General features: G+C 33.4%; 1 protein-coding gene and 1 pseudogene across 4 annotated transcripts in view; both read right to left on the reverse strand.

Annotated features, from left to right (window-relative positions):
- Ae2 (Anion exchanger 2) overlaps positions 1 to 6644 on the reverse strand; it is a 310706-nt gene that overhangs the window by 161842 nt on the left and 142220 nt on the right. The window lies entirely within an intron of this gene.
- Positions 6070 to 6193, reverse strand: LOC112210732 (U4 spliceosomal RNA; annotated as a pseudogene).

Genomic DNA, 6644 nt, shown 5'->3' on the forward strand with positions numbered 1-6644 from the left:
ATATGTATGAGATCATTCATCAATATTACCTATTGCCCACAACTGTGTGGCAGATTGTAATATCTATCAATAAATAAATCTATCAATTTAAAAAAAAAAAAGTTATTCAAGGTATCTTTGGACGTATAAATATGCTAGTGTGCTGTTTGTGCTAAAGGATATCAATGAATGCATTAATTGTGAATGATATTGTTTTAACAATGTTGTGTTATAATTTTTAATTACGTATTTTTTTTTGTTTTTTTAGAAAACAGGAATAGCAACTTCAACAAGAGCTCAACAATCTGTATAAAACATGGGATGCTGAGTGAAAGTTGTGTGATACGGTCACCGCATCAGATGTTTTTCTTTGCGGATAAGATATAACAGGATTATAAGCAGAACTGTCAGTAATAAAATTTTACCTAAATTTAAAAAAAAAAACGGTGTAGCAGTATAATGTATACGGTGAAATCGTCCAGAGGAATGGGTGCTGACAAATTCAATGCTAGAAGCCGAATTATCAGAAGAATTTGCCCTAAAATCCAAGTGCATGAAAGATTAAGTTGAATTATTATAAAAATAACGAGAAAAAGTCACTAGTGATTTAGTGTTTCAGAAACATTCCATGAAACAAAAATAATCCATTGTTGATTACTACCAGAGCCTCTTATAATGAGTAATATCGTAAATATTTTTATACGACAGTATTAAATTAAATATCATTGCATAGTATACAACTGAATAAACTGTTCCAGATTTTATAATAAAATAAAATGGTCAGCTTAGATTTTAAAAATGTACCGAAACTCACTACCTTCTTAACGAATCTCAATCCGCTAACACACGAAACGGTCATGGGCCTTGCTTGCCAACTCTGTCATACTCCGATTTGACTTAGGTCGGTATCATACAGGATCAAGATTGTTCTTGTCCGGGTCTTCCGGTATTTGGAATTATATAATAATATATATAAAATATACAGTCCTTTGAAAAAATATACACTCAAAGTATAAATTTGAAGTATTTATAAAATTTAAAAGTAAAGTCATAGCACAATAATGTTTTTATACTTCTTCTTATGTTATTAGATTATTGGCAAGAAGCTTTAAATGGCCTTTGATATGTTTAGTAATCAGATTTTGTAAAGAGATCTTGTTTATGCTTTGAATAAGTATAAACTCAATGTTTTTTTTATTGTCTGAAGTATCAATGGATAACCACCTCATTTTTCTTCCTACAGTTGAAGAGAGATTATATTTTTCGTTTTTCATTTACAAGGCTTTGTGTGAATTAGTCTTTTTTTTTTAAATAATACTGCGCGGAACTCATCAATATTTTGGATTTCTGGCTTTTGTAGGTCGAAGAATTCTCTAGCGGTGATTCCCTACAAATTTCAAACAGAGGTGGTCTTAATCCATTAATACACCTGACAATAGAACAACAAACATTGAGTTTATAACTTATTCACAGCATAAACAAGATATCTTTACAAAATCTGATTCGTCCAAAAAAAAAAACTAATAACATAAAAAGAAATCTAAAACCATTAATTTGCTTCGAATTTACCTTTAAACTTTATAAATACTTCAATTTTATACGTCGAGTCTATATATTTTCACAGGATGTATGAAATATTATTATAATAAAAATGACAAAATTTTAGCACACGAAAGGAAACAGATTAGGAGATCAGCTGTCACTCTGTCGTGAGCTTGACGTTCGTGTTGTGTTTGCATGTGCGTGAGGCTCTGCGAAGGGTTACCCCATGATTTAGGGTATCGTCCAAGGCCCTTTTCTTACACTGAACAACCCAAGATAAAAGATAACCCAGTTTTAAACATTATTCAAATTATGGAAATTATGTGATAAGGTCTACAATTAAATGAAGTGTTCCTGTGTAATCTCGATGCTCTATCCCATTTTTTTCCAAATTGGGGAACACGTATTCCCAGTGGTACGAGAAAAGTTGCTTTGACTGCTTGTGTACAAGGTTTTAGCAGAAAACATCTTCCCTTTTCCAACTTCATGAAGTTCCTTTATAATGTTCGTAGGCACAATAAAAAAAAGGAATAAGCTTATTAGTACAAGAGCCTAAGAGGAGAAAAAAGACAGTTATTTCACCCCAATTTTTTATTACTTCAATGAAAACTATGTATAATTACTAGTCAAAATTTATGAGTCTGCCAAGTAAGGGGAATAAAAAATGGCGGCTGTTTCAAAATGTTATAAACAATTATTTTTTATTCCCAGCTCTATATCCTTAAAACTACCAACAACACTAGAAAACCTAAGAGAACGTCATTTATTGTAGTGTAAATTCGCTAAAATATGAACCCTAACAGAGCTATTTAAGTTCAATAGTATTCGAGATATAGCTTTTTAAAAAGCAACATTGTATAAAAATACACTGAAAAATAGTTAGTGTATTTATTTTGAGAAATCTATATCTCAAAAAATATTCAACATACAGATGTTTATTAGCACTCAAATTAAAGCTAGTTTTATGGACTATAATGCAGTTTATGACGTATATCTTCATAAGAGTAGTAATATGAGGTTTGATATAAAAAATTAATTTATAGCTGTTTGGACAAAATTTCATGTGCAAAATTTATATTCGTATACCAATATCATAAAAATTACTACTCCTACGAAAATAAACTACTTTATAGTACATTTAGCCAGCTGTAGGTCGAATGCTTTATGAGGTATAGATTTCCCTAAATAAATTCACTAACTTCTGATTTTTCAGGGCATTATTTTTATAAAATGTTGGTTTTTAAAAAGCTTTATCTCGGAAACTATTAAACGTAAATAGCTCTATTAGGGCTCATATTTGAGAAAATTTACTCTACTTTAAAAGACGTTTTTATGATATAAGGCTCCGAATGTAAAATTTTTTTTTAACGTTTTGAAACAGCCACCATTTTTTATTCTCCCTACCTATACTTGACTCACCAATATAGACTAGTAATTATCCTTAGTTTTCATTAAAGTAATCAAAAATTCAGGTGAAATAACAGCCTTTATATCACCCTGACTCTGGTACTATAAACAATTTTCTCATTCCCGTAGATTTTTGTACTAGCGTTTTTGAGTAGTTTTTCTGGGGCGTAAAGAAAGTATAGAACAACATCATTGCTCAATAATAACAAGGTTCATCCGGATACCCTGGTGATACATTTTTGCACTTCTTTAAATAATCTGTTCCAACCAGAGTTTCGCATCCGTGTGTTGCCTGCTATATAAGATCCATGAGGGTTCAAGCAGAGGTGACGTATATTTGTGACAAAATTATCCTAGATTTGCCCTCTAAAAAACCCTTGTTATTTTAACTTGTTCTTGTATCGCGATGTATAATCTTTCTGTTTTGCTAAAAAAAATGAGAATTCCTCAGCAATTCAACATGGAATTCATAATAGAACGTTTGCTCATTTAGCTGTCATGTAACTCTTTTACCATTCACACAATTTTTATGTTTTCCTTACTTCTTATTTCTTGTAATGTCGGATTTCGGAAATTGAAGGCCGCGTAATTTTCATCCATTTCTCTCATAATGGTGATGATTGTAGATGAGCTCGGAATAAAATACTCTTTCATAGAGTTTTCTTAACGCGTCAATTGAGATGAGGCCTATATAGGACCTTCCTTCCTCGGCAAATATAGTCTTGTCATAGAAGCCTTTAGAGGATGAAGTTTAGCACTAGTCATCATAGTGCGTAAGCGGTCCATTTCCTGAAGTTTGGTAGTTTACCAGCTAATTATACCAAAGCTGTACGCTAAAAATGGAATTTACCCAGTATTAATGGCATGGATTTTATATTTACCCGTATGATGACTACTTCGTGCCTGCTGTAACATTTTTTTAAACTTAAAGGTTGTTTCGGTGAATAGTTCCTTCCTGGCTACCTTAAGACTTGTTTTAGTAATTTTAGTTGCTAAGTATTTGTAAAATTCTCTTAGCAGTATTGTAAAATTCTCTTGGTTAATGGATGCTCCTGAACCATACATTCCCCTAAATAACATTCACCACAGCTCACGTTTCTAGACCGAAAGTCAAACAGATTGAGCTACTAAATGATTACACAAGTTCCATCATGCTTTGTAACTGATCTATGTTTCTTGAACAAACTTCATGTCTTCATGTAAAGACAGTGGCCAATAATGGATCGATCATTACCTATTTTTAATTGATATCCCATTTTGCTGATTCGAAGGATATGGCTAAGAGGTGCTACAGTTGAGCAAAATCACAGAAGACTAAGAGAATCCCTCCAGACTTTTTTATAGATCCAGTTTTATAGCCTGAGTGGCCTCCATCAACTGTTAGCCAAGTGCTTCATGATTCGATTAGCTTCCTCAGGAGGTTTGTTACACTCGGGTGGACTTAGTACTATTATAGTACATGGATCAACCAGCAGTGCGATACTGTGTCAAACGTTTTTTTATAGCCTATCAAAACCAATTATAAACTTCGTTGTTTTTTAGTCACTTGACTGGATATAAATTAGTTTATCCCTAATAATTCCTTGCAGCCTCTAGTTCCTTTCCTATATTCCAACTGCTCTGGAGGCAATAGACCATTATTTTTCAAATGATAATTCAATTTCTGAGCTTTTCTTGATGTTAGAAGGTTCAAGATTAGGTCCCCCCTCCTTTGGTATTATAAAAGTTATCCCCCCCCTCCAATTGGTAGAGATCCGCAAGTTTTCCACGGTGTCCAGTTTATTGTTCTAGCCAATATTACTCTTTTTTTGTCTTTACCAAAATCTTCCAAAAAAAAAAAAGGTTTTCAAATTTTTGTTAGAATTTTAGCAATGAGACGCCCTTGTTAATGAGCTCGAAACTACAAGTGTTATCTTAATTGATTATTGAAAAATGGGTCCAATAATTTTACATTAATATTTTTTTAAAACGTATGAGAATCCTTATCGAAAAGTAAATACCAACGATGTGAGCGATAAGTGTATCTTGGAAAGGTAAAGAAGATTCAATTAAGAGCTCTTAGCTTCGTGAGTGCTCTGTGATTTTTTTATGGCCAATTTAGATATGGAATTAAAATGTTAAAAAAAAAGAAGAAAATGTTACTGTACGAATTTCACCTACTATATATATATATATATAGTACGCAGAAGTATTGCAATTTGGATAAAATACAAGTTTTGAGGTCCCATGAGTCCAAATATCCAAGTTTTGGTTAATGTTTGTTTGTGAATAACCTAGCTCAAAAAAGAAAAGTCCTGATAAACTAAAATTAAAGATTTAGAGCATATGTATATATAGGATGCTACAGCAACGTTTTCGTTATAATCGACCAACTTTAGAGAATTAAAAAAAAAAAAAAAAAAGGGCTAAAAGAAATTTTTTTTAATATCGGCAAATCAATGTGACACTGGGTGATCTTTGATACCAGATTTTATCTTCATTGAAAATGTGTATCAAGGCTAAATGACGATTTTTTTCCTCTAAAGTACCTTTAATTTTGCCCATTTCAAATAAATAACCAGTTTCCATTGCTAGCAATAATAAATAAAGAGTAAATACAAAATATTTTAAAAAAATGAAAATAATAAAGGAGAAAAAAATGAAAAATAGAGACAGGGGTTAGCCCGATCTCTTTCGCATGCGTACAATGCTTCATTATATTTTGTTTAACTGTTGTATCGAACAACTATGAACAAAGTTGATATTCGTTAATTTCAATTCGAGAAACCCTAAAATACGAATTTTTATAAAAAATGATAGTTTTACGATGCCAACATACCAGAATTTATTTATATTATTGTAATTGGTATTATAAATTTATCTTCATTCAAACCATAAAGGGTCAGGGGTTCAGTACTTTTAAACAAAAGTACGGTTGTGCAAGGATGTGATTCGGTCAGAATCATGCTCGACCGCCATATTTTTACCAGATTAAGGTTAACCCACTTTATGAGGTTGGGTGGACCCCGAAGGGCTCTTGAACCCACAGGATCGACTCAACGGTAACAGGTAACAGATAATTATCTGCAACAGTAGGATTCGAGCCCGGGTCCTTGGAGTAAGTAGTCCATTGCCTCAACAATGTGCAACCCATTCCCACATTATTATAGTATACATTTCACCTATATATTGTATTTCCCTAATCTATGATGCCAAAAGTTTCAACTAGCAATAATCGCACCTCAGTAGACCTTCATTGGTTACGATATTGCCTCTGCGCAAGAATCATGATGAGGCCAGCCAGCTGCTGTCTAGGATGGGCATGGTTCAATTTCACACTTTCGCCCCCCGAGGTACTAAGAGGACAAAGAAGTGGGTCCTCTATGGCTTCGACCTCGACACAGATATCAGTGAGGTAGCCCTCGATCTTCAGTCGAAACTCCAAGGTTTTAAAATGATCAGACGCCTTACAAAAACACTCTCCAATGGACAGAGAGAGGAGATCGACTTAATCCAGCTCATAACTGAGCATTATGTCAAAATTACAGATATACGTAAACTCGATGCCATAGACCATGTGCGCTTCAAGGTCTTTCCCTTCAAGGAGGATGGGTGCCCAGTGCAATGTAGGCGTTGTCAACAATATGGGCATACAATGAAATACTGCCACCGACTCGTTGTCTGCCCGAGATGCTCTCAACATCACGAGCTGGCCCAATGCCCAATGACAGGACCGA

Source organism: Halyomorpha halys, unplaced genomic scaffold (genome assembly GCF_000696795.3).
Source record: "Halyomorpha halys isolate HHAL.00 unplaced genomic scaffold, Hhal_1.1 Scaffold87.1, whole genome shotgun sequence".
NCBI lineage: Eukaryota > Metazoa > Arthropoda > Insecta > Hemiptera > Pentatomidae > Halyomorpha > Halyomorpha halys.